This window comes from Vicia villosa, unplaced genomic scaffold (genome assembly GCF_029867415.1).
Source record: "Vicia villosa cultivar HV-30 ecotype Madison, WI unplaced genomic scaffold, Vvil1.0 ctg.000970F_1_1_3, whole genome shotgun sequence".
Lineage (NCBI taxonomy): Eukaryota > Viridiplantae > Streptophyta > Magnoliopsida > Fabales > Fabaceae > Vicia > Vicia villosa.
The window spans coordinates 138102-165076 of record NW_026705437.1 but is presented as its reverse complement, the minus strand read 5'-3'; positions in this window follow the sequence as shown (position 1 = coordinate 165076).

Genomic DNA, 26975 nt, shown 5'->3' with positions numbered 1-26975 from the left:
CAGAAAAAGGATGCTCTCCTCTTCTTACATCAGTCAAGATCACAAGCACACTCTTTTCTGCATTGGCAAAAAGACTGAGATCAACATCTCTCACATTCTGTTTGAGAATCTAAAGACTTCAATCCTTGAGTCAAGAGAAGAGGAAAGGGCGAAGTACCCTCATCTTTCTAGAACGACTATTCCGTTTGAAAGAATGATTTCAGACATTCTTACTGAAAGCAAAGTGCTGGACTCCATCAGAAAACTCAATGCATCCCACTTGCTTGGAGTAGTTCAAGGTCCCATTTTTAATGGTGTGGATCTGTTCAGATTAGAACTCATTAAAAATGTACCTTCTGTGTGCCCAAGTTTTCCTGACATTCTCTCAAGAAGAGTTGTTGCTGAAGGTTTTGCCTCCCTGTTTCAAGAAGAACTGCATCAGGTTGTCAAGTCTTACCTGGAAGATTGTGTTAGGAAGCAATCAGATATTGATCCTGCTTGGATCCGTGGCAGATTACTTCCGTCCAAGGCTGATCTTCTGAAGAAGGATCAGAAGGATCTAAAGGCTAGGCTAAAAAGAAAAGCCCAAGAAGATGAGGCTGAGAAAGCCAAGAAGTTGAGGGTCACCTATGATCCTGACAAGGTGGACTCTGAAGAACGAAGAGATAAAAGGATCAGAGATTCCTTTCGCAGAACAAGATCTTCTTCTTCTGTACAAATCTCCAGAAAGGTTTTTACTCCACCTCCTTCTGTCCCTAAACCTTCTCCCCAATCACCTCCTTCTGAACCAAAAGTAAACTTCACCTTACCAAATCCTTCTCCATCATCCTTCTCCTCTCCCATTCTAAACCCCACACCTTTAAGTATTCTTCCCCCAACTCCTTCTGATAAATCCTTCTCACCAATTCCCTTTACAAACACTCCATCCTCGTCTCAATCTATCATTTCTGATATTCCACCCTCATCAATCATTCTCTCAGATATCCCTTCTTCCTCATCCACTGCACCTCCACCTTCTATATCCCATCCCTTACCTACCAGAAAATCCAAACCTTACTGTCTTCTCTATCCTGACTACAAATTCACCTTCAATCCGCCTGAACCTGAACCCTATATCTATCTGGAACTTTTCAGACATGAGGTGATTAGCAGTCTAGACCTTCTGAAGGATGCATTTCTAAATGGTCTGGATGATGTTTCTACAAGAAATCTCTGGAGAAGATTTCGCAAGAATTTTCAAGTTGAAGCAATGGGAGTACAGAAAAGACTAGTGGCTGCTGCCCCTGGTTACCCTGGTTACCTTCTGGAGGAAGATAATGGTATATACTACCATCCTCTCAGAAATTGTGTTGCTGCTGAGGAGAAGCCCTTCTTGGATGAAATGGAACAATTAAGACTCGCTGCTGCATTGGAAGCCAATCCTTGCAGGGAGATTGTGGTCTGGATACCTCAATATCCTGTTCTACTTGGGGATTTCAAGACTCTCTTTGACTTTCTGAGGGAAAACCCTTCTAAGAAAGACCCAAGCTTGGTCATTCCAGAAGTTGTTGACCCACCAGAAGTTGAAGGTCCTTCTGCTCCCAGGAATCTAGTTGCCATTCTTCAGGCACTTGAGAATGGAGACTCGGAAATTCCTGCTGCAGAATATGGAGATGCTTCTATGCAAGAAGCAGATGCTGAAGATCATGTTGCTAAATCTGTTCCTGTTGAGGAAATCCCTGCAAATGATCTATCTATGGAAGCTACAGATCAAGTTGCTATTCCTGTGGTTGAAAGCTGTGAAGCTTCTTCTGATGAATCTTCTCGTCTTGCAAGGACTCTGGAAGAAATTCAGAAGCGACAGGATGAGCAAAGCTCACTCAATGATAAGTATAACGCTTTCATGGAGAGGCAAGAAGGACACAACAATACGGTTCAAGAGATGCTGACCAAGATCTTGTCAAGACTAGGGCCATCTTAGATTGAGTCTGTGTTGTCTCTTTCTTTTCATTGCATCTGTTTTGTTTTGTGCATCTGATCTTTCTTGTCTTCTTGTACTTCTACCTGCTGTTTGAACTTCAATGAAATCATCTTCTTCCTCCGTGTGTTTAGTTTTGTTTTTCATCTGAATCTTTTGAAATATTCTTTTTGATGTTATGACAAAAAGGGGGAGAAGATAAATGATAAATGATTTGATTAAATCTATCAGTTGCTGGGTAAAGCTCCCACACATTTACTAACAAGAACTGCAAGTTCTATATGGTTTAAGTGTTTTGCAGGTATAAAGAAGTGAAGAGAATCTTCAAAGCAAACACAAGAAGCAAAACCATGGAAACTGAAGCAAGCTGAGTGCTATCAAGCTTCAGAGATCAGAAGCACTGATAATAGAATTTGATCCATATTTGTCTATCTGATCTGACAAAATTCTATTTGCTCTGATACATTATTTTAGCCTATATGGCTCTGATACATATAATGTGTTCTAATATACATTTTATGTTCTGACTCGTTCATGCCGACTTTTGTCGTTTAGTTTTTGTTCTGTAACATTTCAGGATGTAGAGATGCTCAGATGATGCTCTGGTACATTCAACAATGTTCTGATACAAATCTAGCATGAAGTGATGTTGGTAGAAATTCAAGCTCTGAAGCTATCCGAGGGAAGCAGAAATCAGAAGCTGTGAATGTTCTAAAGATCCAGAAAACTCAAGTTCTGAAGCTGTCCTAGATGGAAGCAGAAATCAGAAGCTGTGAATGTTCAAAAGATCAAAGAAATTCAAGTTCTGAAGCTGTCCTAGATGGAAGCAGGAATCAGAAGCTGTGAGTGTTCTAGGGATCTAAAGAAATTCTAGTTCTGAAGCTGTCCAATGGAAGCAGAAGTCAGAAGCTATGAATTCTCTGAAGACAAGAAGCTTATATGATCGTCTCTACCGAAATAATCAGGGAAGTCTTTTATTAAAGTTCTTCGAGTATTTATTTCAAGGGGAGATTATTTATCTCAGGGGGAGATTGTTAATCTCAGGGGGAGACATATTCATATGCTTATGCTATAGCTGTGTAATTTGTCTTTTGCCGTCTGTTCTTTCTGATCGCAAATTCATATCATTTATATATGTTTTTGTCATCATCAAAAAGGGGGAGATTGTTAGAACAAGATTTGTTCTGATCAATTATCTTAGTTTTGATGATAACAATAATATGAATTTTGCTTAAGATAATATGGTACTCTAATCCAATGCAATTTCCTTTTCAGGAAATATATATAAAGAGTACGCATAATTCAGCGCTCAGAAGCTTTGTCTCAAAGGGTTCAGCATGCAACATCAGAACATGGTCTGGCAAGACATCAGAAGATGGTCGAAGCAGAATCAGAACATGGGTCTATGGAAGCATCAGAAGAACAAGAGAACAGAAGCACTGAAGTACTGATGGTATCACGCTCAGAAGCACTTCAAGGTCAGAAGATCAGAAGATGCTATGCACCAAGCTGTTTGACTCTGATGATATTCAAACGTTGTATTCACAAACATCAGATCAGAAGGAAGTACAAGTGGCAAGCTACGCTGACTGACAAAAGGAACGTTAAAAGCTATTAAAGGCTACGTCAGTAGACACAGCGTGAACAAGGCTCGAGGTAGTTGACAAAAGCGTATAACATTAAATGCAATGCTGTACGGAACACGCAAAGCATTAAATGCACTCAACGGTCATCTTCTCCAAACGCCTATAAATATGAAGTTCTGATGAGAAGCAAGGTTAACGAGTCTGCACCAAAACAACTCAATTCAACTTGCTTAAATCTGTTAAAATCAAAGCTCAGAATCTTCATCTTCATCAAAGCTCACTACATTGCTGTTGTAATATATTAGTGAGATTAAGCTTAAACGTTAAGAGAAATATCACAGTTGTGATTATCGCTTTTAAGAAGCATTTGTAATACTCTTAGAATTGATTACATTAAGTTGTAAGGAACTAGAGTGATCGTGTGGATCAGAATACTCTAGGAAAGTCTTAGAGGTTATCTAAGCAGGTTGTAACTAGAGTGATCGTGTGGATCAGTAGACTCTAGAAAAGTCTTAGAGGGTATCTAAGCAGTTGTTCCTGGAGTGATCAGTGTGTGATCAGAAGACTCTGGAAGACTTAGTTGCTGACTAAGTGGAAAACCATTGTAATCCGTGCGATTAGTGGATTAAATCCTCAGTTGAGGTAAATCATCTCTGCGGGGGTGGACTGGAGTAGTTTAGTTAACAACGAACCAGGATAAAAATAACTGTGCAATTTATTTTTATCTGTCAAGTTTTTAAAGCTACACTTATTCAAACCCCCCCTTTCTAAGTGTTTTTCTACCCTTCAATTGGTATCAGAGCGCCGGTTCTAAGGTGCAAGCACTTAACCGTGTTTAGAAAAGATTCAGGAAGAGAAAAATGCTTCAGTAAAAGATGGCTGGTGAAATTCCAACAGACCCACCTGCATCTACATCTGGCTCTGCTGAGCAATACAATGGTAACAATGGTTATACTAGACCACCAGTATTTGATGGTGAAAACTTTGAATACTGGAAAGATAAACTGGAAAGTTACTTTCTGGGTCTAGATGGTGATCTATGGGATCTTCTGATGGATGGTTACAAACATCCAGTAAATGCCAGAGGCGTAAAGCTGACAAGGCAAGAAATGAATGATGATCAGAAGAAGCTCTTCAGGAATCATCATAAATGCAGAACTGTTTTGTTGAATGCTATCTCTCATGCTGAGTATGAGAAGATATCTAACAGGGAAACGGCCTATGACATATATGAGTCCTTGAAAATGACTCATGAAGGAAATGCTCAAGTCAAGGAGACTAAAGCTCTAGCTTTAATCCAGAAGTATGAAGCCTTCAAGATGGAGGATGATGAAGACATTGAAAAGATGTTTTCAAGATTTCAAACTCTTACTGCTGGACTGAGAGTTCTTGACAAGGGATACACCAAGGCTGATCACGTAAAGAAGATCATCAGAAGCTTACCCAGAAGATGGGGTCCTATGGTGACTGCATTCAAGATTGCAAAGAATCTGAATGAAGTTTCTCTGGAAGAGCTTATCAGTGCCTTGAGGAGTCATGAAATAGAGCTGGACGCAAATGAGCCTCAAAAGAAAGGTAAGTCTATTGCATTAAAATCCAATATCAAGAAATGCACTAACGCTTTTCAGGCTAGAGAAGAAGATCCTGAAGAATCAGAATCTGAAGAAGAAGATGAACTGTCCTTGATCTCCAGAAGGCTAAATCAACTCTGGAAGACCAAGCAAAGGAAGTTCAGAGGCTTCAGAAGTTCAAGGAAATTTGAACGTGGAGAATCTTCTGATGAAAGAAGATTTGACAAGAAGAAGGTCATGTGCTATGAATGCAATGAGCCTGGACACTTCAAGAATGAATGTCCAAATCTTCAGAAGGAAAATCCCAAGAAGAAGTTTCATAAGAAGAAAAGTCTTATGGCAACCTGGGATGAGTCAGAAGATGATTCAGACTCTGAAGATGAGCAGGCTAACTATGCGCTGATGGCGACAGAAGATGACGGATCAGAATCTACATCAGAATCAGATTCTGAAGAGGTATTTTCTGAACTTACTAGAGATGAGTTAGTTTCCGGTCTAACTGAACTTCTGGAACTCAAGTCTCAAATCAGTCTCAAATACAAAAAGCTGAAAAAGCTATTTGAATTTGAAACAAAGAAGCTTGAGTTGGAGAATTCTGAATTAAAAGAAAAACTTTTAAAATTATCCAATAATGTTGGATCTCCTTCTGATTCAGAAAAATCCACTCCTAGTCTAAACCATATTCTGAAAGAATGTGATTTAAGTTTCAGGAAGTTCTTATCTAGAAGTATTGGCAGAAGTCAGCTAGCTTCTATGATATATGCTGTGTCTGGAAACAAAAGAGTTGGCATTGGTTTTGAGGGTGAAACCCCATACAAACTTGAACCTGTTGATGAAATGAAATTCACATACAAGCCATTGTATGATCAGTTCAAGTATGGCCACTCCCATGATATTAGGCACACTTCACATGCTCAAAGCTTTCACATAACACACACCAAAAAGCATGTGACACAACCTAGGAAATATCATGAAACTCACATTAAGAATTATCATGCTGTTCCTCCTATTGCTTACAATATTAAACCCAAGTTCAATCAGAACTTGAGAAAATCTAACAAGAAAGGACCCAAGAAGATGTGGGTACCAAAGAAAAAGACTATTTCTTTTGCAGATTCTCTTGGTGACAAAGAAGATAAAAGTCAACATGACATGTCTCCCAGACTCAAGTTGGTCTCAACACTTGAAGGGAAGAAAGACTGTCTTCCAAGTCCTGGTACTTAAATCTGTTGAAGAAACTATGTTCGTAGGAGATCAGAAAAGATAGTTTATCAGTCTTGAAATTATTTGTCTTGTTTGTTTCTCAAGCAATGGTGTTTCGTTCTTGAGTATTTTAAAAGCTCTAAATGCTACAGAATATACAAAATTGAAACATTGATTGTGGACGAATCAATAAACATCTGGTTTGATGATAAACTTGTTTCTGATGAAACAAAGCAGCTTAAGAATTTCTGCAAATACAATCTTGTCGTATCAGAAGCTGCAGAACAAAGAAGTGAACCTCCAGAAGATGTGTATATCAGAAGTAATGGATCAGAAGATCATTCAGATTTATATCAGCACACTTCAGAAGGAGTGTTTCCAGAAGAGAAACTTGATCAGATCAGAAGCAGTGATCAGAATCTGAAGGCGTAAAGTCTATTCTGAAATTTACAGCTGTCATCTATTATCTGATGGTGAACACGTGTCTGTACGGTTAGTACAAAGCGTGCAGTTGAAAAGACGCCGACCTAGGTAACCGTATTAAATCATTTCATTTACTGTGTTCTCTCTCCTAATGTCATTTCTCATTAAATGCATAATGATTTCTTTTTAAATCTTTTAAATAACCCGCTTCATCTTCATTCCCTCTTTTTCTCTCTTTCTCTCTCTTTTGTGCATTCACTTCGTTGCATTTCTCTTCAAACCCTAGTTTTCTGATTTGATCTCAAAGCATTATCATCATGAACTCTTCCTCCTGTTCATCTTCCTCAAAAGAAAGACTTACTTCTTCACAAATTCTTCTACGAAATTTTGAATATGCTCCGTTGAAAACTTGCTTGATACCCACGAAGGACTTGGAGGTTTTATGTGAAACTGCTGTGGTATTCAATAATCTTAAAGCGAATGGCTTTAAGTGTGATGCAAGAATCCTTGAGCAAGGATGGTCCAAGTATCTCAACAGATTGGTTGGTCCAATTTATCCTGATCTTGTGAAGGATTTCTGGGTACATGCAACGGTTACCCCAACGGCCATCATTTCATTCGTGCTAGGGCATGAAGTGGTTATCTCTGAAAAACTGATCAGGAAGCTATACAATCTGAATGATGAAGAAGGTTGGTCTGGTTTTCGACATACATCTGTTGATTGGTCAATAGTTGAAAAACAAATCTCTAAGTCTTCTGGAATTGACTCTAATAACACAGGCACCTTGAGGCCATTTTATAGAGTATGGGCTGAGATTATTCTGGGTTCTCTTCACCACAGAAAAAGGATGCTCTCCTCTTCTTACATCAGTCAAGATCACAAGCACACTCTTTTCTGCATTGGCAAAAAGACTGAGATCAACATCTCTCACATTCTGTTTGAGAATCTAAAGACTTCAATCCTTGAGTCAAGAGAAGAGGAAAGGGCGAAGTACCCTCATCTTTCTAGAACGACTATTCCGTTTGAAAGAATGATTTCAGACATTCTTACTGAAAGCAAAGTGCTGGACTCCATCAGAAAACTCAATGCATCCCACTTGCTTGGAGTAGTTCAAGGTCCCATTTTTAATGGTGTGGATCTGTTCAGATTAGAACTCATTAAAAATGTACCTTCTGTGTGCCCAAGTTTTCCTGACATTCTCTCAAGAAGAGTTGTTGCTGAAGGTTTTGCCTCCCTGTTTCAAGAAGAACTGCATCAGGTTGTCAAGTCTTACCTGGAAGATTGTGTTAGGAAGCAATCAGATATTGATCCTGCTTGGATCCGTGGCAGATTACTTCCGTCCAAGGCTGATCTTCTGAAGAAGGATCAAAAGGATCTAAAGGCTAGGCTAAAAAGAAAAGCCCAAGAAGATGAGGCTGAGAAAGCCAAGAAGTTGAGGGTCACCTATGATCCTGACAAGGTGGACTCTGAAGAACGAAGAGATAAAAGGATCAGAGATTCCTTTCGCAGAACAAGATCTTCTTCTTCTGTACAAATCTCCAGAAAGGTTTTTACTCCACCTCCTTCTGTCCCTAAACCTTCTCCCCAATCACCTCCTTCTGAACCAAAAGTAAACTTCACCTTACCAAATCCTTCTCCATCATCCTTCTCCTCTCCCATTCTAAACCCCACACCTTTAAGTATTCTTCCCCCAACTCCTTCTGATAAATCCTTCTCACCAATTCCCTTTACAAACACTCCATCCTCGTCTCAATCTATCATTTCTGATATTCCACCCTCATCAATCATTCTCTCAGATATCCCTTCTTCCTCATCCACTGCACCTCCACCTTCTATATCCCATCCCTTACCTACCAGAAAATCCAAACCTTACTGTCTTCTCTATCCTGACTACAAATTCACCTTCAATCCGCCTGAACCTGAACCCTATATCTATCTGGAACTTTTCAGACATGAGGTGATTAGCAGTCTAGACCTTCTGAAGGATGCATTTCTAAATGGTCTGGATGATGTTTCTACAAGAAATCTCTGGAGAAGATTTCGCAAGAATTTTCAAGTTGAAGCAATGGGAGTACAGAAAAGACTAGTGGCTGCTGCCCCTGGTTACCCTGGTTACCTTCTGGAGGAAGATAATGGTATATACTACCATCCTCTCAGAAATTGTGTTGCTGCTGAGGAGAAGCCCTTCTTGGATGAAATGGAACAATTAAGACTCGCTGCTGCATTGGAAGCCAATCCTTGCAGGGAGATTGTGGTCTGGATACCTCAATATCCTGTTCTACTTGGGGATTTCAAGACTCTCTTTGACTTTCTGAGGGAAAACCCTTCTAAGAAAGACCCAAGCTTGGTCATTCCAGAAGTTGTTGACCCACCAGAAGTTGAAGGTCCTTCTGCTCCCAGGAATCTAGTTGCCATTCTTCAGGCACTTGAGAATGGAGACTCGGAAATTCCTGCTGCAGAATATGGAGATGCTTCTATGCAAGAAGCAGATGCTGAAGATCATGTTGCTAAATCTGTTCCTGTTGAGGAAATCCCTGCAAATGATCTATCTATGGAAGCTACAGATCAAGTTGCTATTCCTGTGGTTGAAAGCTGTGAAGCTTCTTCTGATGAATCTTCTCGTCTTGCAAGGACTCTGGAAGAAATTCAGAAGCGACAGGATGAGCAAAGCTCACTCAATGATAAGTATAACGCTTTCATGGAGAGGCAAGAAGGACACAACAATACGGTTCAAGAGATGCTGACCAAGATCTTGTCAAGACTAGGGCCATCTTAGATTGAGTCTGTGTTGTCTCTTTCTTTTCATTGCATCTGTTTTGTTTTGTGCATCTGATCTTTCTTGTCTTCTTGTACTTCTACCTGCTGTTTGAACTTCAATGAAATCATCTTCTTCCTCCGTGTGTTTAGTTTTGTTTTTCATCTGAATCTTTTGAAATATTCTTTTTGATGTTATGACAAAAAGGGGGAGAAGATAAATGATAAATGATTTGATTAAATCTATCAGTTGCTGGGTAAAGCTCCCACACATTTACTAACAAGAACTGCAAGTTCTATATGGTTTAAGTGTTTTGCAGGTATAAAGAAGTGAAGAGAATCTTCAAAGCAAACACAAGAAGCAAAACCATGGAAACTGAAGCAAGCTGAGTGCTATCAAGCTTCAGAGATCAGAAGCACTGATAATAGAATTTGATCCATATTTGTCTATCTGATCTGACAAAATTCTATTTGCTCTGATACATTATTTTAGCCTATATGGCTCTGATACATATAATGTGTTCTAATATACATTTTATGTTCTGACTCGTTCATGCCGACTTTTGTCGTTTAGTTTTTGTTCTGTAACATTTCAGGATGTAGAGATGCTCAGATGATGCTCTGGTACATTCAACAATGTTCTGATACAAATCTAGCATGAAGTGATGTTGGTAGAAATTCAAGCTCTGAAGCTATCCGAGGGAAGCAGAAATCAGAAGCTGTGAATGTTCTAAAGATCCAGAAAACTCAAGTTCTGAAGCTGTCCTAGATGGAAGCAGAAATCAGAAGCTGTGAATGTTCAAAAGATCAAAGAAATTCAAGTTCTGAAGCTGTCCTAGATGGAAGCAGGAATCAGAAGCTGTGAGTGTTCTAGGGATCTAAAGAAATTCTAGTTCTGAAGCTGTCCAATGGAAGCAGAAGTCAGAAGCTATGAATTCTCTGAAGACAAGAAGCTTATATGATCGTCTCTACCGAAATAATCAGGGAAGTCTTTTATTAAAGTTCTTCGAGTATTTATTTCAAGGGGAGATTATTTATCTCAGGGGGAGATTGTTAATCTCAGGGGGAGACATATTCATATGCTTATGCTATAGCTGTGTAATTTGTCTTTTGCCGTCTGTTCTTTCTGATCGCAAATTCATATCATTTATATATGTTTTTGTCATCATCAAAAAGGGGGAGATTGTTAGAACAAGATTTGTTCTGATCAATTATCTTAGTTTTGATGATAACAATAATATGAATTTTGCTTAAGATAATATGGTACTCTAATCCAATGCAATTTCCTTTTCAGGAAATATATATAAAGAGTACGCATAATTCAGCGCTCAGAAGCTTTGTCTCAAAGGGTTCAGCATGCAACATCAGAACATGGTCTGGCAAGACATCAGAAGATGGTCGAAGCAGAATCAGAACATGGGTCTATGGAAGCATCAGAAGAACAAGAGAACAGAAGCACTGAAGTACTGATGGTATCACGCTCAGAAGCACTTCAAGGTCAGAAGATCAGAAGATGCTATGCACCAAGCTGTTTGACTCTGATGATATTCAAACGTTGTATTCACAAACATCAGATCAGAAGGAAGTACAAGTGGCAAGCTACGCTGACTGACAAAAGGAACGTTAAAAGCTATTAAAGGCTACGTCAGTAGACACAGCGTGAACAAGGCTCGAGGTAGTTGACAAAAGCGTATAACATTAAATGCGATGCTGTACGGAACACGCAAAGCATTAAATGCACTCAACGGTCATCTTCTCCAAACGCCTATAAATATGAAGTTCTGATGAGAAGCAAGGTTAACGAGTCTGCACCAAAACAACTCAATTCAACTTGCTTAAACTCTGTTAAAATCAAAGCTCAGAATCTTCATCTTCATCAAAGCTCACTACATTGCTGTTGTAATATATTAGTGAGATTAAGCTTAAACGTTAAGAGAAATATCACAGTTGTGATTATCGCTTTTAAGAAGCATTTGTAATACTCTTAGAATTGATTACATTAAGTTGTAAGGAACTAGAGTGATCGTGTGGATCAGAATACTCTAGGAAAGTCTTAGAGGTTATCTAAGCAGGTTGTAACTAGAGTGATCGTGTGGATCAGTAGACTCTAGAAAAGTCTTAGAGGGTATCTAAGCAGTTGTTCCTGGAGTGATCAGTGTGTGATCAGAAGACTCTGGAAGACTTAGTTGCTGACTAAGTGGAAAACCATTGTAATCCGTGCGATTAGTGGATTAAATCCTCAGTTGAGGTAAATCATCTCTGCGGGGGTGGACTGGAGTAGTTTAGTTAACAACGAACCAGGATAAAAATAACTGTGCAATTTATTTTTATCTGTCAAGTTTTTAAAGCTACACTTATTCAAACCCCCCCTTTCTAAGTGTTTTTCTACCCTTCATGTTCTGCATAAATCACAGCAAACAGTATTCTTCACTTCAATTCTCAGCTTCTCACATATCAGGGTGCCAAAAAGACAGCCCATGATTTGTTCTATTACTGATGTACAATCAGCACAATCTTTAGTTTCCCATAATAAAGACTGAGATAAATAAGGAAACATAATAGAAATAGAATAGAAAATGTAGCAGCTACTGCTGTCAAACACTGATGTCATGACGTCGTGCATGACATCCAACTCACAGCATGTATTAGCTTACACAACCAGAACCTGCATAACCTTTAACACTACACACCACATGTCATGACCTTAGTCAAGACAACAGAATACACATGAATGTTTTACCACAAAATGCAGCCAATCAAAACATCTACAATTATTATTATTCATTACTCATAAATTATATCAAATTTATGATATGTGAATTAATTAATATCTTAAAATTAATTTTTGGTATTTTTTTAGATTTTTTTTGTTGTTTCGGAGATGCATCTCCGAATTAGTCAAAATCCCAATTTTTGGGATTTTTTCGGAAATGCACTTTCGAAGACTGGAAAAATTTAGAAAAAAAAATATTTCGGAAATGCATTTCCGAAGCAGGGTAAAATGAGGTTTTCGCTGGGGGTGACCCCCATAGGGAGGTGGGTAAAGAAAAAATCTTAATTATTAATTGCCGCGGGGGTTTAGAAGGGTGTTACATTGGTTGTCTATCCAAAAAGCCAGTGTATTCCTATATTTTTTGTCAAACTCAGGATGTAATGGATTAAGATATGGAAATGTTTGTATTATATGTTTTAGTATCAACCAAGCTACTTATTTCAACAAAATTAAAACATAAAGCCTTATATTCAGAAGGAGCAAAAATACAAAAACAAAATTCTCCTAGAAAAAATATATATCATCTTATTTGCAGGGGGAGCTTTCACGAAAACAAAATCTATGCTACATTTGTCATACTCAAAAAGGGGGAGAATGTTGAAACATATCTTATTTTAAGGACAACAAACTATTATTCTAACTCCTCTTCAAGTTTATTCTTTGTGTATTAATGACTGGTCATTCGCGACAATAGCTCTCATATGATTTTGTTTATGAAAAGAATATCTCAATTTAACTTGAGCACTTGCGAATAACATCAAGAATATTCACTACTCAAAGACACAAGAAAACACGTGGACCTCTTCCTTCTCTAATAAATTCAAAAATTGAGCCTTGTACTTTCAAAGATCCATATACTCAAAGGACACAACCCATGAAACCTCAAAGTACAATTCCAACTCAGCACTCTCAAACGGCTATATATCCACATGGCTATAAATACATCATCATAATATTTATTAAAGGATATCAATTGAGAAGAAAGAAAATATCAAACACTCAAAGCTTATTAAACTCCTAAATTTCTAAGAATCTCTATTCATTAGGAAAAGTTACATCACTGCCACAAAGATAAGTAAACTTGAATCAAAATCTTTCATTCTGTATATCATCAAGAGATGTAAAATCTTGAAGAAATAGAGTAGTCAAAACTAAAGTAGAGAAAACTTTAGTAAAATGTATTAGCCTTTTGAAGCTCTGTAAGAAATATTTCATTTATCCTTAATTGACGATAATAGTGTGAGAAATAGAAAAATCTCACTGTGTATGAGGACTGGACTAACCCATTTGGTGAACCAGTATAAATTGTTGTGTGTCTTATGCTTTACTATTTTCATAATCATCTACCTTTTAACTACTCAACTTAATTTTAAGGGATCACTATTCAAACCCCCTCCCTTTCTAGTGACATTTCTTGTTCCAACATTTAATGCCTTTAAATTTTATAAAGCAGAAGTGGAAAATCAATTAAGTAGAAATATAAAATTCCTTAGAAGTGATAGGGGCGGTGAATATTTTTCTTCTGAATTTTATGCATTCTATGAAGAGCACAGCATAATACATGAATGTTCTGCACCTTGCACACCACAACAAAATGGCATGGCCGAAAGAAAAAAGCGAACATATCAAGAAATGATGAATGCCATGTTGACGCATTCTGAATTACCCCTAAAATTGTGGGGTGAGGTCTTACTATTCGCTTGCCACATAATCAATAGAATTCCTGTAAAGAAAATCGACATTTCTCCATATGAGGCATGGAAAGGAAGACAACCAAATATTAGTTACTTTAAAGTGTGGGGGTGTGTGGCTTACTACAAAAACATGGATCCTAAATGAACCAAGTTGGGTCCTCGAGGGATAAGATGTGCCTTTGTAGGATACGCACAAAATAGTAAAGTATATAGACTTTTAAATTTAGAGTCTAATGTAATTGTGGAATTCCGGGATGTAGAGTTCTTTGAAAATATTATCACAAAGGATAAAGAATCAAAAATTCGGCCGCAATTAAAGAATCTTGTGAAGTAGATTCTTCTCGGATTATAGAAATACAACCTCAAGGCACTTCTCGAATCATTGAATTACAACTCGAGCCTCAGATGAGCAAGAGAATCCGGAAAAAAAATCTAGGACCAGATGAAATTGATCCCTAGCTTATCTATTTTTATCTGGTTGAAGGAAATTGTAAGAATTTTGTTCAAAGTATTCTGGTCATTCTTTAAGTAGAGGATGATCCTAAAACTTAAAAGGAAGCAATAACTTCAAGGGAATCCTCTTTTTGGAAGGACTCCATCCAAGATGAAATGGATTCAATTATGTCAAACCACAATTGGGAACTTGTTAATTTACCAAAGGGATCAAGGCCTATTGAATGCAAGTGGGTGTTTAAAAGAAAATACCATAGTGAAGGTACCCTAAATACTTATAAGGCCATATTAGTTCCAAAATGATTTAGACAAAAGGAAGACATAGATTACTTTGACACATATGCACCAGTATCAAGGACAACCATAATTAGATTGTTGTTAGCCCTTGCCTCCTTGAATGACCTTATAGTTCATCAGATGGATGTTAAAATAGTGTTCCTAAATGGAGATCACGATGAGGAAATCCACATGGAACAACCAGATGTCATACCCCAAAATTTGCCCGATCAGATCTATATCTTTTAATTCATCAAGGGTCAAAATTAAGAGTCATGGGGTTTGACATTCCTATTGTCAAAACCGCCCTCTTATAAAATATCCTGAGAAATAAATGGGGTGCGATTAACAGGTGTTTCAGGGGTTTCATCATTTGTTAATATTATTTTTCTTTTATTAACATTTGCATTTTTTGGATTATTATTAGTATTTTTTATTATTCCTAACTATCAGTATTTAATATTATTAATTTTATTATTAATATTAATATTAATATTAGGGGATATTATTACTAATATTATCTAGGATTAGTATTATAGAATTTGTATATATTATTACTAACTATTATTATTCTTACTAATTTTAATTATTAGGAGTTTTTTTATTATTATTATTATGTTATTTGGGCAATAGGCCCATTAAGAATAAAAAGAAAACCTAATTGGTGCAATATAAAAAAGGCGCATAATCCTATTTACCGGGGGGGAGTCGGCTGCAAAGAAACTCTGTTCACGCAAAAAAAAATGTGCAGCAAGGTAAGGTTGCAGTCCACGTTTTGACACGGTTCGAGCCAAACCAAACGCACAAAACAATTCCTTGAAGCACTCTGAGTGATCCCAACAATTCGCAGCCTCTCGAAACAATCAGAATCGTAACATCACCATTGTGGAGAGCTGTGCCATAGCTATGGTTTTCGGACCTTCAAATTGAGAATCTTGGATAGAAGCAAAATCAGTCCAAATCGTTGTTGTTTCCGTGTTCGGGGGGTAGGATTTAGTGGACCTAGATGATTAATTGGGATTTATCTTCATCAGGTGATGAATTTGACATCCGCAGGTCTATGGCTACACAAAAGAAGCGTTGCCAAAGAGTCTGTAAATTTCCCAGAAAAGTCACGAAGAGGGCGGAAGGTTACTGGGCGGTTCAATCTTTTAAAATGTTTTTAATTATTTGTTTTTTGGTATATTATCTTTGTTAGCAATCGTTGAAACAAGAAACGTAACATGACGCAATGGTAAAGGCTGAGGTATGTTACTAATCAGCATGTCTGGGGTTCGAGTCTCCCCAAAGACATTATTTTTTCAGCAATTCAATGCCGTTGATCATATGCTCTCCAGCCAAGGAAGGGACGCGACGCACCCTTGTTATCAGCCCTCAGATCTCTCCCGGCAAGATCTAACGCCCCAGAAATGCAGATATACTATAGACCCTCACGTAGCTACCACACAGGATTCTGCCCAGGTTTTATATATATAATTTTCTATTTTATTATTTAATTGTTTAGATTATTCAGTAATTAACATGTTTAGTTTAATCAATCAATTTAAGTAGGATTATGATATTAAATTAGGATTAGGACTATGATTATGTTTTAGGATTAATTCCCGATTATTTCGATCATTCGATTTAATTATTTAATTAGTTTTAAACTATTATAATCACAAAAACCCTATAAAGGTGTGAGTATTAGGGTTTGCGCTATCCCATTGCCAGTTGGCAAAAATAATAATTCAATTAATTCTAGTTTAATCTTCTCCTCGAACCGACTAAACCCATTAGTCGCATTAGACGAGAAGTGACATTTTAACTAATTTGCTAACTCTAAATCAATTCTCTCCTCGACCCGACCGAAGCTATCAGTCGCTTTAGACGAGAGATAAAAATACATAAATTCAAAATACATTTTAATTTGATGCCCGCGACGATCAATCTATCGATCTGAGCAATCAGCAATGCCCTTAACCCGTTAGCTATACTGACCAAACCTATTGGTCACTGCATCTAACGGTGAAATATCAAATCAGGGTTGTACGCCCAAGTCTAAAAAACATTCAAAACACTTCAAACTACGGATTTTCATCCTTACTCAAAACTACGACAGGCCATTCAAAAAGCCTTCAAACCATTCAAACAACCTCACACTAATTCAAAGGCGTACAATCATGTGCCCGAACTACGTTGACTCTGATTCTCCATAAGGAGATACGTAGGCACTTGGATAACCAAGGCGAGTCCCCCTCCCTAAAATCTCAATTCACTTAAAATCTCAATTTTGCCCTTTTCACTACCTTAGCTATTAACCTCTATAATTTTGCCATAAAACTGTTACCTTAGATTCAAAGCCATAGGAAAGGGTTGAGGGTGCCTAACACCTTCCCTCGACCTGATTATAATAACTTACTCCGATCTCTTAACTGCGTAGGGTTTCCTATTCGCCCTTCAGAATAGGTGGCGACTCTAAAAGCTTAATTTTTAGGGCAGGTTGCTACAGCTGGCGACTCTGCTGGGGACTAGTGATAACAAAACTGTAAATTATTATGCTCCTAGGTTTTGGCAGGGTTTAGGTTTGGCAAACTATTTAGGTTTGTGGCTAGCTATTAGGGTTTGGCTTATTCGCCATTTTAGGGTTTATGGTTTCTTTATAAATGTCTAAATTTTTATTTATTCATTAATTTATTCGCAATTTCAATTGTTTAACAGTGATTTAATTAAATATTTGTGTACTTGAATATTTGTTATTTTACTGTATATTCTGGGATATATATATTTGCTGTCAAACCTAAGCGTGGGAATTATAATAATGACCAGAGGGGAATTACATCGCCTACGAGTCTTATTATAATTCCACTCAGAGTGGGTTGAATATCCGGAAAGGTCTGATACGAGGCTCGACCTTGTTGAGGGCTGGACTTGGTATTTGGCTGATCTCTCTGGGAACCTACCCCTAAAACTCGAACCTCATGGACAAATGAGTTGTTCTAAAATCCAAAGAGACAAAAAGTCTCGGCGGCTACGAACGATCCCATGAGACCTTCTAGAACATACCAATGGGAAGGGTAGGCACCCTAAGCCGTTACGTCGAACCTATGAACCTATGGCTTATGTGCTTACGTGCTTATTATATATGCAATTTATATACTGCGAATGTCTTGCGTTTAAACTTTGCAGGTATTCCTACGCGTTCCCTGGCCTGCAGGGACTCTGTTTCCAAGACCATGTCCTTCCCACGAAGGGCATCTACATTTATGCACGTTGATTGGCCTCCCGATGGCCATGAGACCTAGTGACTGTCATGAAAGGTCACTCCGCGCCCCCATCTACGCACTCCCTAACCTGTGGGGAGTTTCCCTTTATATCCTTGTACTCTTACAACTATGTGTCCTTCCCACGAAGGACATCTTCGTTTACGCACGTCAATTGGCCTCTCGATGGCCATGCGATTCGGTGACTATCTTGAACGGTCACCCAGTGCTTACAGTTATGTATCCCCTAGCCAGTAGGGATTCTACTTCAAAAAAAAATCACATCCTTCCCCGAAGGACAACTTCATTAGCATGTGTTTGATTGGCCTCTCGATGGCTATGAGATCTAGTGACTGTCCTGAACGGTCACTCCATGCTAGTTTCCGCGCACCCTCTAACTTGTTGGTTTTGGATTCCCATCTATACATCTTTCATCCCTAGCCTGTAGGGATTTTACTTCATCCGATATCGTCCTTATATAGGTTGTGTTCTGCATAGAGAACCTTCCCACTAAGGACAACTTCATTGGAACACGTTGATTGGCCTCTCGATGGCCATGAGACTTGGTGACTGTCTTGAACGGTCACCAGCCGCTACCTTATGCATACTCCCGAATCTAAGGGATTTCCCTTAGCGTGTCATAACGTTTATCCTACAAAGATTCCACGAGGGTCTAATGTCGCCTCTAAGGCTATCCCTAGGATTATACGTCATACGTCTGCATTGCATACACGGAGTTACAATACAAGGAGTCCCGCATACCCATGCGTTCGCATTTTCATGCAGTCATACATTTGCATTTACATTTGCATTTCTACCTTCGCCCGCATCCACACTCACATGCTAGCCGGTTTCCCGAAACTCCCGAAGAAAAAATAAAAGGATCACAATCTATGGAGAAAGGAGAATAAAATATGAGCGTGGTCTTACATGGAGGAAAAAAGGGATGTCTTTCGCCATGCCGACTACATGTCCATGCCTTGTCGTGACAGGATTATAAATATAACAAAGGTTATCGTCGAGCAAGGATTAGTTCAACAAAGAAGTTCCCCATAGATACACTCAAGATGTATCTAGTCATCGAGGGGTTCATCTAGAACATATCAAATTTACAAGGACGCTCTATGATAACCTGGGGGCAAGGGTCAGTCCAACTGGGGCAATACCCTGAACAAATATGCCTATGGGGAAAAGCGACATATGTTAACTCCCCATCAAGGGTCAAAAGGGGTCATAGATTTCCTTTATCAATTTACAAACGCGGAAGGTTGCCAATGGTGTGATACTATCCTTAGAAAAAGCAAAAGAGGTTCAGTCTAAGGAAACTCATGAAGTTCCGAAACGACGAAAACCCACCGCTAACAATTTATTCCTGACAGGTTTGACGTGCCCAAGGAAAATTCGAGGTTGCCCTCACTTCTTCAAGTCTAAAGAACTAAGGAATGAAACAAGGTCAGTGGATCTACAAAGGAGATTATCCCTAGGATTAATAGGTGTTTACCATGCTCACAATTTCAACCCTTACGATCGCTAAGTGTTACTCAGGATAGAAGTTGTACCTTCGGATTTAGCAATTCTAATGGGACGACCATGCAGGTTTTAGAATCAATTCATTCGCTTCATTCGCTCACCACTACGACTTTCCAGTCGCACACTTCTGTGCTATTTTCAAAATTCAAATTCAGGTTATTAACAAACTTAAGGGAGAATGAAGAATACAAATAACTAAGTCCAGCTAAATATATGCTTTCAAGGTAAGACCGAGCCGAGGATGTACAGGCATTGTTTCAATCCCCAAACAGTGGAGATATAAGGATGTTAATCCCTCGTTACCCCCTCGAGCCAGGAGTTGGAGTTTGTTTCTACTTTTCAAATAAACCTTGATTTCAACCAGGGGCAGGGTAGATTTCAGTTAATTCAATGGTGTATTTTGGTTGTAAAGAGAATCAATCAATGAAGCAAAGGTTCAAGCATATCTTCTTCCTCGCATTCATCAAAGATTGAGGAAGCAATGGAGATAACATTCACAACAATCTCCTTCCTCAATACATCATTCAAGATCGAGGAAGTATCAAAGGTGAAGCTTACAAACCAAAATTGACATGGCAGTCACAAATTTCATATCCAAGGATCAAATCTCAAAAGAAGTATTCAAAAAAAAAGGAGAAAAAATGCCCGCTAAGTCAAAATGAAATTCCTCGACTTAGGCAAAATTTAGGGCATCCCGATGGATCAAATTCAAAAGAATTGATTCATGCAAAAGTAAGGGATAAAAACAAAGACGAAATACAAAGGATAATCTTGTGACTGCTAAACCATCAAAGCTTCACATCAATGCTTGGATCTCTACAATATTTTCATCAACGCTTGGGTCTTTACTAAAAGCTTCTGCTCAACATTAAAACCAAAGCGATTCTCTTGCAAACAAAGCACATCCATTGGATTAAGCGAATTTTTAGGATTCGGAGAACATCAAGGAGAATGGGGTGGGGTAAATAAACTTTGAGCCTTATATCCATTGTTTCTTAAAACTGTGAACCAGGCCAAGTTACAACATTCAAAAGTCCTAATTGAGGCAAGGTTAACTATGAAAGCATATTACGCAGGATTTGTTATACTGACTCCTAAGTTTGTTAAAAACTACTTCTAACCACTACGCTTCTTCAAGCATTCATCCAGTCCTAATTCATAACGGACTTCGATTTCAAAACATGCATACACATCGCATTGGAGTTACTTCTCAAAGGGTACAACGTCATCTACAAGTATACACTTAGCATCGAGGAGACCTCAAAACTGGTTTAATCAAAGGCGATCTTTCTAATAAAGACTCCGGAATGGGGGGAATCACATCTAGGGGGTTCCCCTTAACAGGGGCAAAAACTCGAGGATCGCAGGGGCATACGAGCAAAAATCCTATTAACTGGGGGCATTCTTCCTAAGGTTCAATCGACCTGGGGCACATCTCGAAGCAACAGAAGTCAGGGGCATGTCAAATATGGGAAGAATTCAAATTCAAAGGATAGAACACCATGGATAACCCTCCATATCCCGGAGATCAAGAGCATACCCTGCAATCTAAACGTCGAAGCATATGACAAGGTTATTGCTCGGGTCACTTCCTTCATGGCTTGGAGATCATAGGCATCTTTTTCCACTAAACATTGGGGCATTGGATATCAAATCCATAAAGTAAACAATTCAAAAGGTTAAAGGCGTGGAGTAATTCAAAGGGGCAAACTGGGGCAAGGCACACAACAAAAGAAAAAGGTGTTCCCACACTTTACAGATCTTTCTCCTAACTACGATCTTCAAAAACAGGTATCGGGGAATCGCGCTAGCATCACACCCCATCTTATCAAACAAACCTGCAACTCCAGCGAACTATATACGCTTTGGTTATTAATAACCTACCATTGGAGCATCATACAAATACATACAAATCATGCATTACATACATTGGTTGATACATTACACCGTAACTTTTTTATGTAGTCTTCTTTAAGACAAATCTCACGATCCTTTCTAGGAGTTTCCTCAAGCAGTCTTATTCAAGACGAATTGTCATCCTTTTCAGGAATCTCTTCAGGTAGTCTTTTTCAAGACATGCTTTTCTAAAAACCTTTCTAGGTAGTTTTCTCTAAGACAATCATCGTCATTTCCAAAAACCTTTTTAGGTAGTCCTCTTCAGGACATTCTTTTTCTAAGTACCTTTTCAGGTAATCTTCTTCAAGACATTCCTTTTCTAAGTACCTTTTCAGGTAGTCTTCTTCAAGACATTCCTTTTCTAAGTACCTTTTCAGGTAGTCTTCTTCGAGACATTCTTGTTCTAAGTACCTTTTCAGGTAGTCTTTTTTCAAAACAATTTGGCATCCTTTTCAGGAACCTCTTCAGGTTGTCTTCTTTAAGACATTCTACGAACCTTTCTGGGTGGTCTTTTCTAAGACATTCACTGTCCTCTCCAAGAACCTCTTTAGGTAGCCTTTGTAAAACATTTTCAGCCTTTTTAGGTGGTCTTCTTCAAGGAAAATGTCTATCTATTCTAAGAACCTCTTCAGGTAGTCTTCTTCAAGACAAATTTTCATATCCATTCCAAAAACCTTTTCAGGTAGTCTTATAGAAGACATTACTCTGTTCCACTCGCTACATCAATCAACATATACATAAGCATAAGCATTAATTGTAAATCCAGCATAAGCATAGTCATGGTGTAGGGGAAAATATGGTCTAAACAAGCTCAATAAGGAGATAAAATCTCAAGATTGACATCAGCATCAGCATGCATACATACGCATTAGCATATGCATATCATCTAGTGCATTCACATACTACAAAGTCCAGTTCTCGTCCTGGCAAATCATTATAAAGTCCAGTTCTCGTCCTGGCAAATCATTATAAAGTCCAGTTCTCGTCCTGGAAAATCATTACAAAGTCAAGTTCTCGTCCTGGAAAATCCTTACAAAGTCCAGTTCTCGTCCTGGCAAATCATTACAAAGTCCAGTTCTCGTCCCGGAAAACCATCAAATCCAATTCTCGTTTGGTAGTTAGTTCCCGTCTGACTGTTACATCAAAATTCAAATCATACTACAAAAGCATAGTCTCCAACCCTCGTGTTGTGATAGGTGTATTTCCTGACCCACGTGTCGTGAGTTTCCAACCCTCGTGTTGTGAAAGGTGTATTTTCTCCGACCCTCGAGTCGTGAGTCTCCAAACAGGTGAATCTTTTTTTCATGCAGGTAAGTTTGCTAGAACTATAGCAAATGATTACTCTTATGCAGGTACGCTTGTCAGAACCATGGCAGGTAATTCCTTTGGTGCAGGTGAAATTTGTCCGAACCAGGGCAAATGATCCAAATGGTGCAGGTAAATTTTGCGATAACCCTCGCAAATAACCCTATTGGTGCAGGTAAATTTTGCGATAACCCTCGCAAATAACCCTATTGGTGCAGGTAAATTTTGCGATAACCCTCGCAAATAACCCTATTGATGCAGGTAAATTTTGCGATAACCCTCGCAAATAACCCTATTGGTGCAGGTAAATTTTGCGATAACCCTCGCATATAACCCTATTGGTGCAGGTAAATTTTGCGATAACCCTCACAAATAACCCTATTGGTGCAGGTAAATTTTGCGATAACCCTCGCATATAACCCTATTGGTGCAGGTAAATTTTGCGATAACCCTCGCAAATAACCCTATTGGTGCAGGTAAATTTTGCGATAACCCTCGCAAATAACCCTATTGGTACAGGTAAATTTTGCGATAACCCTCGCAAATAACCCTATTGGTGCAGGTAAATTTTGCGATAACCCTCGCGAATAACCCTATTGGTGCAGGTAAATTTTGCGATAACCCTCGCAAATAACCCTATTGGTGCAGGTGAGTTTGCGATAACCCTCGCAAATGATCCTAATGGTGCAGGTGAGTTTGCGATAACCCTCGCAAATGACCCTATTGGTGCAGGTGAGCTTGTTAGAATCATAACAAGTGATCCCTCTTACAAGTCCTCGCTATGTGAGACTCAGGCTTTAGCAGGACGGTTCTCTTCTCTCATACTCGAGCACAAGGTTTTTCAAACGATACTTCAATTGGGTTTATCACGTTAGTCCCTCGGCAGTGATGTTCCCCAAAATTTCATCAACAACAAGCAAAGGTTCTATCTTTCTTTTCAAAGTTACTAACACATCTCAACTAACAATCATGCATCATTCAACTAACATACCTCATTCATACATAATGCATATACATACTTCGCTCTCATTTATTTTGAGAAGCTCACTGCATCATACATCACATGCATCATAACATTGCATAAAATTCGGGTTGCCTTTTTAGGCCGTACTACAATCAAAGCAAGTGGTTCCTTTCGAAAGCATCTGCTCCACATTCTAATAAAAGAGGGGTATTTACCTGGGTGGCATCTGTAAGTTCATTTCCCACGGAACTTCTTCCCAAACAAATGCAAATTTCAGGGCATTCTCAGTGTTCAATCATCTTCTACCTTTAGATCACGATAGGCAGACGTGCCTCTCTAACTCTTCAGGTTTAAGAAGATTGAACAGGGGCAGCTGTCATACCCCAAAATTTGCCCGATCAGATCTATATCTTTTAATTCATCAAGGGTCAAAATTAAGAGTCATGGGGTTTGACATTCCTATTGTCAAAACCGCCCTCTTATAAAATATCCTGAGAAATAAATGGGCTGCGATTAACAGGTGTTTCAGGGGTTTCATCATTTGTTAATATTATTTTTCTTTTATTAACATTTGCATTTTTTGGATTATTATTAGTATTTTTTATTATTCCTAACTATTAGTATTTAATATTATTAATTTTATTATTAATATTAATATTAATATTAGGGGATATTATTACTAATATTATCTAGGATTAGTATTATAGAATTTGTATATATTATTACTAACTATTATTATTCTTACTAATTTTAATTATTAGGAGTTTTTTATTATTATTATTATTATGTTATTTGGGCAATAGGCCCATTAAGAATAAAAAGAAAACCTAATTGGTGCAATATAAAAAAGGCGCATAATCCTATTTACCGGGGGGGAGTCGGCTGCAAAGAAACTCTGTTCACGCAAAAAAAAAATGTGCAGCAAGGTAAGGTTGCAGTCCACGTTTTGACACGGTTCGAGCCAAACCAAACGCACAAAACAATTCCTTGAAACACTCTGAGTGATCCCAACAATTCGCAGCCTCTCGAAACAATCAGAATCGTAACATCACCATTGTGGAGAGTTGTGCCATAGCTATGGTTTTCGGACCTTCAAATTGGGAATCTTGGATAGAAGCAAAATCAGTCCAAATCGTTGTTGTTTCCGTGTTCGGGGGGTAGGATTTAGTGGACCTAGATGATTAATTGGGATTTATCTTCATCAGGTGATGAATTTGACATCCGCAGGTCTATGGCTACACAAAAGAAGCGTTGCCAAAGAGTCTGTAAATTTCCCAGAAAAGTCACGAAGAGGGAGGAAGGTTACTGGGCGGTTCAATCTTTTAAAATGTTTTTAATTATTTGTTTTTTGGTATATTATCTTTGTTAGCAATCGTTGAAACAAGAAACGTAACATGACGCAATGGTAAAGGCTGAGGTATGTTACTAATCAGCATGTCTGGGGTTCGAGTCTCCCCAAAGACATTATTTTTTCAGCAATTCAATGCCGTTGATCATATGCTCTCCAGCCAAGGAAGGGACGCGACGCACCCTTGTTATCAGCCCTCAGATCTCTCCCGGCAAGATCTAACGCCCCAGAAATGCAGATATACTATAGACCCTCACGTAGCTACCACACAGGATTCTGCCCAGGTTTTATATATATAATTTTCTATTTTATTATTTAATTGTTTAGATTATTCATTAATTAACATGTTTAGTTTAATCAATCAATTTAAGTAGGATTATGATATTAAATTAGGATTAGGACTATGATTAGGTTTTAGGATTAATTCCCGATTATTTCGATCATTCGATTTAATTATTTAATTAGTTTTAAACTATTATAATCACAAAAACCCTATAAAGGTGTGAGTATTAGGGTTTGCGCTATCCCATTGCCAGTTGGCAAAAATAATAATTCAATTAATTCTAGTTTAATCTTCTCCTCGAATCGACTAAACCCATTAGTCGCATTAGACGAGAAGTGACATTTTAACTAATTTGCTAACTCTAAATCAATTCTCTCCTCGACCCGACCGAAGCTATCAGTCGCTTTAGACGAGAGATAAAAATACATAAATTCAAAATACATTTTAATTTGCTGCCCGCGACGATCAATCTATCGATCTGAGCAATCAGCAATGCCCTTAACCCGTTAGCTATACTGACCAAACCTATTGGTCACTGCATCTAACGGTGACATATCAAATCAGGGTTGTACGCCCAAGTCTAAAAAACATTCAAAACACTTCAAACTACGGATTTTCATCCTTACTCAAAACTACGACAGGCCATTCAAAAAGCCTTCAAACCATTCAAACAACCTCACACTAATTCAAAGGCGTACAATCCTGTGCCCGAACTACGTTGACTCTGATTCTCCATAAGGAGATACGTAGGCACTTGGATAACTAAGGCGAGTCCCCCTCCCTAAAATCTCAATTCACTTAAAATCTCAATTTTTCCCTTTTCACTACCTTAGCTATTAACCTCTATAATTTTGCCATAAAACTGTTACCTTAGATTCAAAGCCATAGGAAAGGGTTGAGGGTGCCTAACACCTTCCCTCGACCTGATTATAATAACTTACTCCGATCTCTTAACTGCGTAGGGTTTCCTATTCGCCCTTCAGAATAGGTGGCGACTCTAAAAGCTTAATTTTTAGGGCAGGTTGCTACACCAGAAGGCCATGTGCTTCTGGGAAATAAACTAAAGGTGTGTAAGCTTGTCAAATCCTTATATGGCCTAAAACAAGCACCAAAATAATGGCATCAAAAATTTGATTTTGTGATACTCTCAAATGGATTTATTCCTAATTCTTGTGACAACTGTTTATACACAAAGGTGTGCAAAAACACTATAATATTTCTTTGTCTCTATGTTGATAACATGCTAATAATTAGCAATGATTTAAATGGAATTCTAGAGACAAAGAGGTTCCTATCTTCCACCTTCAAGATGAAAGATCTTGGACTTGTTGACATAATTTTAGGGATCAAAGTTAAGAGAAATAGTGGGGTTTATGAACTTGTCAAACACACTATATCAAGAAAATGCTTGATAAGTTCAAACACCTAAAATTTAAGGTAGTGACCACTCCTTTTTATTATGTCGTCAAACTTCAAAAGAATAATAGTAGAGTAGTGGCTCAATTGGAATATGTAAGTTCAATAGGGTGTCTTATGTACTTAATGCAATATACCAGACCCAACATATCATTTGCAGTTAGTAAAATGAGTAGATTTACTAGTAATCCAAGCATAGAACATTAGAAGGCAATCACGAGGATTTTTGTTTGTCTACTGAATACCAAAGACCTTTTCCATCATTATGGTAGGTTCCTTGCCATACTAGAAACATATACTGATGCGAGTTGGATATCTAAC